Below are 11739 nucleotides of genomic sequence, written 5' to 3'. Positions count from 1 at the left end.
TTAGAGACAATATTTTCTGTTTGGCTTGGCAATAGGCAGTTTTGTTTTGTGAATTACATTGAAAGTTCTGGTTAATGTGTCTTTTAGTCACCACTCAAAAAAATAAGACACAGGTGTTGATGACATGTGAGTCCTGGGGAGACCATGGCAAATGAGAAGCAGCAGTGATCAAGCACTCACACTAGGAACAGCTGCTTGATGAGCCCCATTTAAAAAAAAAAAAAAAAAAAAGCCACAAAATAAAAACAACCAACCCTGGAGTAGGGGAATGAATAATAAAAGCACAAGAGCAAAATAAAGACAAAATATGGAAATTAGAAAGCAAAGACAAAGTCAGCTCTTATTGGCTGATGTTACAGTTATCAACAGAGCCGTTAACAAAACACAGCACTGACCATTTTCTCAGGTTCTTGGGAACCCTTCTTTCTCAGAGACAGAGTGCTGCTGCACAGGCTGCACCAGCAGGTCCCATTACGGCATGCATCCTACCACCCAGTGTGAATTAGGAGCCTTATTTAACTGCCTCCACCTATATGAGAGGCAGGATGTTTATGTCGTGTGTGTAGGAGTCTGGTTTTGAAATACAAATTCAATTGCATGAAATTGACTTGCTTATAGTTTCAGGCAAGTGTTTCCCTCAACTAAAGTAATTGTGTCATATAATCTGTCTTGGAGTAACAGGCCCCCCAAGCATCTTGGGTACTTTGGAACAAATTGAGAGAAATAGGAAAAACAACAAGACATCCAACCAACCTAACAAACAAACAAAAAAACACAAACACTTTACAATCTTTTTCAGCATCTGAAACACATCTTGCATTCCAGTCTGTCCTCCATTGGCCATTTCTTGTAGAGTTTACCTGTATAACATGTAGTTTGCATTTATTTCTCTTATTGTTAATGCTAACATAAGACATAATTCATTTTCTCAAAGTATATGGAATTACATGGCTATAAAGAGAAAGTAAATAAAAAGAGATGTAAGAATGAGTATGAAAATTTGTTTTCATAGTCAAACTAATATAAAACTAGCCTATCTCTACTGTTTTCAATTCATATCCAGGCACAATTCCCTCTTTAAATAAACTCACCCCAGAAAAAAGCCTGTATCTTAAGCTGTAAGTACTTCAGGTTAGGACTGTGATATTTGCACAGTTCCAGAATAACATAACTGCTGCTTTCACACACTGCCACAGCAGGGATGAATCCTATGAGGAAAAATATCTAAATAGAAAGAAGAATAAACTGCATATGGATGAGAGGGAAAGAAGAAGAAAGGAGAATAGGAGTCAGGCAACTAACAGGAAGGTTGAAGACTCTTCAGGGATAGAAATGGTAAATGGCATCTTACTGTTTGCCTATAATATCTATGTATAGTATGAAGGCCAGTACAAATCTCTTAAGAGACCTGAGGATGTTACAGTAATGCAAATAAGAACAGCTTCTAGTTAGAGGCTCTAGCCATTAAAGACGATTCTTTTTTTCAGGATAAATAAACCTCTGACAATGGATATGATGCTAAAATATCTGTACTGAAAAAATACAAAAAGTAGTTTTATCAGACGAAGGAAAGGCTTTATGAGATGTGTAAAATAAAATTGGATTGTAAAATACAGGATAGAGATATAGGAAAGAAAAAGATGCATGTTGATTCTTCTTTAAAGGCAGTGTACTGCATTATGAAATATCTGAGCCATGACCAAAATAAGACACAAGAAATGCCTAGCAACAAGGCACTTGAGATAATAGAACGGTTACTTGCCACCATGAATAATAGTTTTCAAAGGCTTTCTCTTCACTACTCTAAAGTAGACAACTCATTTTATCAGGGCAACAGCGCTAAACATTCACCGCTCTTTTGGAGCATTCTGCCATGCGTTGTCACCAGGGTGTTCCTGGGGTTGTTGTCCAAGGGAAAAATAGCAATTTCAGAAGAGACAATCTCCAAGGACAAAGAGGATATATCAAGTGTTTGCTTGTTAGATGATGAGGATGAATTAAAACACCACTCAAATACTATAGTTTGAAGAAAGTTCATCTAATGAGAATTAACTATAAAAAATGCAATTGTAAAAGAATATTATATATTATGAAAGAGACTAACATATAGCGGAATGACCATGAAATGGTGGAGTTCTCTATTCTTGGCAAGGCCAGGAAGGGGACCAGTAAAACCACTGTATTGGACTTTCGGAGAGCTGACTTTGGGCTGCTCAGGACACTGGTTGGTAGAGTCCCTTGGGAGGCGGTTCTGAAAGGCAGAGGAGTCCAGGAAGGCTGGGCGCTCTTCAAGAGGCAAATCTTAATGGCGCAGGAACGGTCTGTCCCCACGTGCCCAAAGACGAGCTGGCGGGGAAGAAGACCAGCCTGGCTGAACAGAGAATTGTGGCTTGATCTTAGAAGAAAAAAGAGGGTTTATAATCTTTGGAAAAGTGGGCAGGCCACTAGGGAGGACTATAAGGATATCGCGAGGCTGTGCAGGGACAAAATTAGAAAAGCCAAAGCTCATCTGGAGCTCAATCTGGCTACTGCCGTTAAAGATAACAAAAAATGTTTTTATAAATACATCAACACGAAAAGGAGGACTAAGGAGAATCTCCATCCTTTACTGGATGCGGGGGGAAACTTAGTTACAAGAGATGAGGAAAAGGTGGAGGTGCTTAATGCCTTCTTCACCTCAGTCTTTAACGGCAATTCCGATTGTTCTCTGGATACCCAGTACCCTGAACTGGTGGAAGGGGATGGGGAGAGAGATGTGGCTCTCACTATCCATGAAGAAATGGTTGGTGACCTGGTACGGCACTTGGATGTGCACAAGTCGATGGGGCTGGATGGGATCCACCCAAGGGTACTGAAAGAACTGGCAGAGGTGCTGGCCAAACCGCTTACCATCATTTATCAACAGTCCTGGCTATCGGGGGAGGTCCCAGTTGACTGGCGGCTAGCAAATGTGACGCCCATCTACAAGAAGGGCTGGAGGACTGACCCGGGAAACTACAGGCCTGTCAGTTTGACCCCAGTGCCAGGGAAGCTCATGGAGCAGATTATCTCGAGAGTCATCATGCAGCACTTGCAGGGCAAGCAGGCGATCAGGCCCAGTCAGCATGGGTTTATGAAGGGCAGGTCCTGCTTGACGAACCTGATCTCCTTCTATGACAAAGTGTCGCGCTGGGTGGATGAGGGAAAGGCTGTGGATGTGGTCTACCTTGACTTCAGCAAGGCTTTTGACACCGTTTCCCACAGCATTCTCCTCAAGAAACTGGCTGCTCTTGGCTTGGACTGGCGCACACTTCGTTGGGTTAGAAACTGGCTGGATAGCTGGGCCCAAAGAGTCATGGTAAATGGAGTCAAATCAAGTTGGAGGCCGGTCACTAGTGGCGTTCCCCAGGGCTCGGTGCTGGGGCCGGTCCTCTTCAATATCTTCACTGATGATCTGGATGAGGGCATTGAGAAGGCCAACAGCATCCTGGCCTGTATAAGAAACAGTGTGGCCAGCAGGGCCAGGGAAGTGATTGTCCCCCTGTACTCGGCTCTGGTGAGGCCGCACCTCGAGTACTGTGTTCAGTTTTGGGCCCCTCGCTACAAGAAGGACATGGAGGTGCTTGAGCGAGTCCAGAGAAGGGCTACGAAGCTGGTGAGGGGCCTGGAGAACAAGTCTTACGAGGAATGGCTGAGGGAGCTGGCACTGTTCAGCCTGGAGAAAAGGACGCTCAGGGGTGACCTTATCACTCTCTACAGGTACCTCAAGGGAGGCTGTAGCGAGGTGGGGGTTGGTCTGTTCTCCCACGTGCCTGGTGACAGGACGAGGGGGAATGGGCTTAAGTTGCGCCAGGGGAGTTTTAGGTTGGATGTTAGGAAGAACTTCTTTACAGAAGGGGTTGTTAGACATTGGAACGGGCTGCCCAGGGAAGTGGTGGAGTCACCATCCCTGGAGGTCTTTAAAAGACGTTTAGATGTAGAGCTTAGGGATATGGTTTAGTGGGGACTGTTAGTGTTAGGTCAGAGGTTGGACTTGATGATCTTGAGGTCTCTTCCAACCTAGAAATTCTGTGATTCTGTGATTCTGTGGAATTGGCAATGAACTCAGTCCTCTGGCTCTCCAGAGGACTACTGGCTACTGTTTTATTTTTTTTTATTTTTTATTTTTTATTTTTTTTTCTTTTCCATTCTCATATCTATTAAATTGATATAACTATTCTTATGTACTTTGAAGTTATGCTTTGTGATTTAATTACTTGGTTAAAAAGCGATCGTAAATTGTAAGGTACATAGTCTTAGAAAAGCACATCCTATAAGTGAGTACTTAGCCTATGGTTCTCTTGAGCTCTGCCCTATCCATGCCTTGCACTTCTACAAAAAGGGATCTGTAGCTCTGTCTTCTCATTCAGCTGCAGGCTAGATATTCAACCTGGACTATTCCATCCATGAAGCACCATGGTAAATCACCAAGAGGTGACACAATGGCCCTTCGCAGGAGATCGAGTTTGGATGAGAGTTTTGGAGATCCTGTTTCAAAGAGAAGGCAGACCTCAGGAAGCATCCATTTCCACTTCCAGACAAAACATTTGGGGTAGGGGAAGGATGTATTTGTTCCTTCAAGCAAAAACAACAAAAAACACAACATTCCCACCTGGACCACATGTACTATAAAACAAATAAACTTTTGTGTGCATGCTGCATTTTAGATTTATATATATATATATATAAATATGCACACACATACAGAAATGTGGACAGTTTTGACCAAGAAAGCACTTAAGACAGTCATTATGATTACATTAGACACAATGAGCAATACCTCTTGTAGGGAATAACTATGTCAGACCGCAGATTCTGCTGCTGAGCTCCAGTCTGGCAGACTTGTACCCTAGAACAAGAGCTTTAAATTAGTTACCTCTGTGAACTTGTACAGGAACCATCCTTACTGAGAAAGTTAGAGGTCACTTATGAATTATGTAGAGAAAGTTTCATCAGTCCATCTAGGGAAGCCATTAAGGCCTTCTCCCTTCTCTGATATGGCAGGAACACAACAAAAATTGAAATTGTGCTAAAGCCAAGTTCTACTTGTGTTCTAGTCCAGATTGGTTTTCAGTAGCTGAGCTGTGGTAACTGCTGGTGGCACTTTCTCAGTCTCTCTTGACTGAAGCAGTGAGACATTCTAAGGTTTGATTTCCATAGGCAGGATGAAAGATATGCCCATAGATTTGTCTCAGTGGGTGGTGATAGCTTCCTTAGTCATCATAAAGCAGTCTGTTACAATGTCTTGGAAACCAGATTTTAGAGTAGGGCAGTGTAAGAACAATAAATGCACATGTAAGGATTTGTCATGTCCTTAGCCTTATTGAGGTCCTCGTTCCTCAGTGCCCCAGCTGGGACATGCAGCTGTGGTGTTTATTTTTTTTCCTAAATTCCACATACTGACAATATCAATGCTTAAGACTTAATCTTTGTATGCCAAAAAAGTGATGTGATGTTCAGACTAATTGAGTGTTCAGGAATCCTACTGATTTTAAATACATCAAGGAGAAACAAAATTCAAGTAAAAGTCAGTCTACTTGGTTAGCTTTTAAAGAGTGCTTTAAGTGTCTAACAGTGGTCAGCCAGATTGGGCCATTTGGCCTAAACAGTCTAAGACACTCTAAGAAGAGCAGTTAAAACTGCAAGGAGGTAACGGAACTGCAGTAAGCACTGGAACAAACAAAACATATGCTCAAGGCACTTCATGAGGGAAAGAGAGACTGTTGCCTAAGTGTAGGCTGGGGCTGCAATCCAACAAAGCATACCTGAAGTGTTTCTCTGCACTGAGGCTTAATCAAGGGATCCCAATACAGCCCGAGCCTGTTAGCTCCAGACAAGCATGAAGTGTGAAGCTACTGCTGAAAAAAAGAGCTGATTGCTCTTTTGAAATACATAAACAGTAGCATTACCAGTGAGGAATCAGGGGAGTAATAACTGTGTTGTTTTATATCAACTCTGCAGGGCCAGGTCTGCAGATGTACACCCTGCTCTGGTGCTGCTGATACCTGTGCTTCTGTTACACCAAGATTTATTTTTTATGTCAAGTTGGTGCTGGTGGAAAAGTGCTGGCTTCGACCCAAAATATAAAATAAATCAGAAAGACTCCAATGAGGGCAACTAAAGTGATAAAAGACTGAAGAAATAAGTTTAATGCAGACTGTTAGGAGAACTGAGTGTGCACTGTGCAGAGACAACAGGACAATCTGATAACATGTATGTACCCAGAAAGGATTAACTGTGACAGCATATTATTCTCAGTCATGAACATGAACACAAAAAAAAAGAAAAATTCCAACTAGTTTCTTAACACTGGAAACAGTTAAGATTGTTTTCTATGGATAAACTCCTATGTGTATTCTCTGTCATTACAAAATTACCTCAGTTTTCCTCCCCAGACTCTTCTCAGCACTTACCACAAAATTTGCAGGGACTAGATATTTCTAAGTGGTCTATACATCAAATAAATAAATAAATAAATAGCCAAATAGTATTAAAAATATTAGGGGAGAAGTGGAAGATGACAGAAAACCAGCCTATTTTATACAAATTTAGCAGTAGAAGTGTTTGTTTGACCAAATACCACAGAGCTTTTTTTTTTTTTTTTTTTTTTTTTTTTTTTTTTCCCAGAAGTAAAACATTCCTATACTAACTATGTAAAAAATGCCAGGTTAAGAAACAGATAACAGATACTCTCATATCCTTATGTCATCCTTGTATTATTACAGGAAGATCACCTAAGGAAAAAAAGTTTAATGGTCCTGTCTATTCTCTTTACTTCTAACTCTAAATCTCTGCCACTTGAAAAGACAATTATTGAGGTGGGCAAATTTTAAGGGCTGCCAGCCTGAAGTTACAAGACTCAAACTGTTCACTGCATCTTACACTGAGAGGGAAGTCCAAAAGATGAAGGCATGCTGCCTGAATTTTGAAAAAGATATTGGTGGCTTAAAGCACAGGGTCTTAATGTGGTCGTGCATCAAAAGCCACCAAGCAACACTTAAGAGAGTCAAAGCACAGCAGTTGCAGGAATTCATCAGTTGTCATTTACATTTTCCATTGGAAGTAGTAATATATGTGTGGTTTCAACTTCAGCAGTGAAACCCTTTGTTTAGATGTATACTCTAAAATTAAAAGAACTGATACTTAAGATTATTAAAGAACATCCTACATAACAGGTCCATCCCTTGTGGAAAGCAAGGGAACTGTGTGCCTTATCTTTAGCAATACCTTGACATAGAATGTTTCTACACCAAACTGAAATGCATACCAATTTCCCAGATTAAAAAAAAATAAAAATAAAAATAAAAATTTCAGTAGGTTTTATTCCTGATATCTGCACAGTTACTACTTGGCCTTACATCCAGTTTCTGACAGGATCCCACTGACACCTGTTCCCCAGGGTGCTATAGTGTAAAATATTATGCAAACGTGCACTTTGTTAAAACAGTTTTAAGAGGGGGGTCAGAAGAAATGTTATTTTCTAACTATTTTTCAATTTTATTTTGAGCTTCTTCTTTGCCTTATAAAGGAAAGAGATGGAAGAATGCAATCACCTGGAGCTTCCTAGACATTTGTGCAGAAGGCAGACCCTGAACAAAAGCAACATTGATGAACTGCAAGCTGGCCAAATCTTTACATTCAGACAGATGGACTGCAAGTGTTATCTGCCAAATAAATATAGAATTTGACCCACTCCACCTTATTCTTCTGTCTGTTGCTGTTTACTAGCACAGTACATGGATCATGTCATCAGTACATCTGAATCATGTGTCCTGCTTGCAGGAGCACATAGTCTATCAGATGACCATGGTGGGGCTGTTTGTTCTAAGGCAAGTGTTAGAGAGCTGGTGGTCATGTAAATCACTTGCTAGCACTTACTAATTTAACAGCATTATACTTACTATAAATGCAGTCCTTCAAAACAGCCTTTATTATATTCCTTGGACCGAGTCATTTAAATTCTGCTTTTAGTCTCCCTGGTGTAGGACTAATACTCCATAAATATGAGATGTATTTATAAACCTTAAAAGCACTATCTGGCCCGTTTCCTGGTTGGATCAGGGAGGCTCAAAGGACTTTAATCTGAATTCCATTATACATATGAATTGTATGTGTGTATGTATATATGTACACATATATTAAAGTATATACATACTGTAACATACATTAATAAATACATATGACTGAATATGTGCGTGAGTGAATACATAATTCAGTGGTCCAAAACCTAAGTCACAAAGGTGAATTGAGAATAACTGAACACTATTTTCTCAGCCACTGGATCTTCCTTGTCCTCCTTGCAAACATGACAGTGGCTCACTCCAGCACACACATTACTTTATCAGTATTTCAGTAATTTGGGGAGCTACTGTAGTGAAATAAAAGATTTTCAATTATTGTTTTAGTTTGTAGGGAAAAGCAACTTTTTGTTGCTTTGGAATGAAGTGTTGCTAACCTGCAAAGAGTGGATTTTGTTTTGATAAATACAAGCAGAATCAGAAAGAAATTTTAGTAACTGATCACCATTTTCAAAAAAAGTTAAAGGTAACATTGTGAATGTTTACTATACCATACATGGAATTATAGCAGAGGTGCTACAGGGTAGTTTCTCTATGATTTAATGCAATGGTTTAAGGGATTTACAAACCTTTGTGAGGAAGAGCTATTGCCCCACAGCATTTCTTGTGGGCTGCTCTGCAGATTTTCATTAGAGATGCAACAAAACTAACACAATAGATAAACCACTATTTAATAACCACTTGTGATAGAAACAGTTTTACTTGATTATATTCACCTAGCATTTGAGAATAAGGAGGCACGGAAAAAGAAGCAGAGACCACCATTTAACTAAAATAAATCATTAATGAAACCTTTTTGCTTGAATACAAAATATTCAAAGCACTAAAAAAGGGATGTTTTAAGATGTTTAAGAGTAAATAGGTATTGTTAAATAATTTAAGTTTTTTAAATTATTATTGTTATTATTTTATTATTTTTTAACTGAAAGCTGCTGAGAAAACAATTGCAAGACCATAACATTTTATGATTTATCTAAGTTTAATCATGGTCTTCCTGCCTGTTGTATCTGGCCAGGTGAGCCACTTTCTTAAATTAAGAGAAAGTCTTTGGAGACTGTAGGAATACCAAAGGGGGAAAAAGATATAGCCAGTAGTGGATTAGATGAAAAATATGATGGCTTTATCCAAGAGAATGCTAAACAATGCACATATGGATCCTTGTAAAGGCAAGTTTATTTTATTTCAAATCAGTCATAAGTTACTGTATTTATTTGATAATAGAAGTATTGCAATAGCCGTGATGTTCGAAGGATATAACAAAGCTAAAGCTCAAAGGAAGAGGGTACTGATTTTTGACAAATGACTGGAATACAGAGATGAGCTTGCAGGCACAAAATTCCTTTCTCCAGGTTTGAAATAGAAGCAGCAAACTTCAAAGTTAAACTCTAACTGAAAACAGGTCCTGTGAATTTAATTGGACTGTATCTTTCAGATTAGGACACTGTGCCTATGGAATAGAGAAAGACAGGCATAAGGTTGTAATTGTGAGATGGCGGCAGAAAGGTGGTCTTTTTGGAAAACAGATGAAGCCTCAGAAGTAGGGAGAACTAAAAAAAAAAAATGCCAAAACCAAAACAAACAAAACAAACGAACAAAACCACCACTACCACCACCACCAAACCAACTGCACAACCCAAAACCTAAAAACAGTATTGTTAATGAATTCATGCTTTTACTACCTAATAGGGTCTAGAGTTTTTGATTTGTGCTCAACTTTAACAGATGTTTTGCATGACAAATTTTTGAACTTTTATTGTAGCAAATTATATCAAGATCTGTAGTAGAAGAAATATATTTTGAAACTAAGGAGGTTAATTTCTCCTGAAAACAAAACAAAACAAGACAAAACAAACACCAAAAACTATCTTCAACTGTAATACAGTAACCAGGTAAGCACATATAAAGCCAAAGAAAAGACTTGCTGCAGAGGAGTGAACAATAGCATTAACACTGAAAGTACTGAGGGAGAGTGGCTCAAAAACTGGGAGAAAGTGGCTTGAAAGCTGTGCAGAGGAAAACGAACTGGGGGTGCTGATTGATGCTCACCTGGACATGAGCCAGCAGTGTGCCCAGGCGACCAAGAAGGCCAATGGCATCCTGACTTGTATCAGGAATAGTGTAGCCAGGAGGAGCAGGGAGGTGATTGTCCTCCTGTACTCTGCTCTGGTGAGGCTGCACCTCAAGTACTGTGTTCAGTTTTGGGCCCCTCACTACAAGAAGGACATCGAGGCCCTGGAATGTGTCCAGAGAAAGGCTACGAAGCTGGTGAAGGGCCTGGAACACAAGTCCTGTGAGGAGCAGCTGAGGGAACTGGGGTTGTTTAGTCTGGAGAAGAGGAGGCTCAGGGGAGACCTTATTGCTCTCTACAACTACCTGAAAGAAAGTTGTGGGGAACTCGGAGTTGGCCTCTTCTCACAGATAACTAGTGATAGAACTAGAGGGAATTGCCTCAAGTTGTGTCAGGGGAGGTTCAGGTTGGAAATTAGGGGACATTTCTTCTAAGAAGGAGTAGTCAGGCATTGGAACATGTTGCCCAGGGAGGTGGTGGAGTCACCATCCCTGGGGGTGTTCAAAGAAAGGTTGGATGTGGTACTTAGGGACATGGTTTAGCAGATGATATTTGTTGCAGGGTGATGGTTGGACCAGATGATCTTGAAGGTCTTTTCCAACCTTAATGATTCCATGATTCTATGACTCTATGATACTCAGATACAGACAGGCATTTGGTATGAAATTTAAGAGGTGGCTCCAGCTCCCACTAGAGATGTTGAAGCAGCTATTTGTCCCACGTGGCTATACAGCTGCACAGCCAAGCTGTACAGCTTGGTAGCCAAGAAGAGAACTTGGGAACCAGCTTCATGCCCCGCATCTAAATTACTTGGTAGGGCTGCCTCCTTTTGTGCCTGTAATAGGTCAATTTCACTCAGTCCAAATATTTCTGAGCAAGATTCTAGTGGAAATTATTGTAAATAGTTATTTCTAGGGATTACTAATCTGTTTTTTAAAGAACTTTACAGAAATGAATTAGACAGATTTTACCCTCTCTGTCCTCTTGAAATTATAGCTGTCTGTGAGCATAAATTAAAACAGGAGGAAAAGAGATAGCTAAATTTATTAAGTGCTAAATGCAAATTATTATTTAATTGCCAGTCACCTGAGGACAATGTACATATGACAGGTGTCATGGAAACATGCCAAAAAATTTAGTATAAACTCAAGGCATTTGATTTAGCGTTCAAGGATAGATGATTGAATACCTGCATAGCTGACACTGAGAGCTATAGGAATGATTTATATAAAGGATTTGGAACTTTTTGATCAAATGAAGATTCAAAGCTCCCCCCAACTCTTCTATATTTATGGAATTACTACACTAAAGGATTTATTGCTTTGGAGGCAGAGATCAATAGCAGTTTGCGAAAAGAAAACAAGTTAGAAACATCTTGAACTAAGACAAGTGTTCAATATAGAGTTCATCGTTATAGACTTTAGATTTTCCAGAATAAAAAGAGGGACTGATGTTTGACCTTCACCATTTCCTCTGTGTGTGTGAGGAAAAGGCATATATACAGGAAAAAAAAAAAAAAAAAAAAAAAAGGGCCGGGGGGGGGGTAGGGGGGATTAAAAAAAAAAAAAAAAAGAT

The sequence above is a fragment of the Oxyura jamaicensis genome, chromosome 2, assembly GCF_011077185.1.
Source record: "Oxyura jamaicensis isolate SHBP4307 breed ruddy duck chromosome 2, BPBGC_Ojam_1.0, whole genome shotgun sequence".
In the NCBI taxonomy this organism is placed as follows: Eukaryota; Metazoa; Chordata; class Aves; order Anseriformes; family Anatidae; genus Oxyura; species Oxyura jamaicensis.
Note: the sequence above shows the minus strand (reverse complement) of the source record.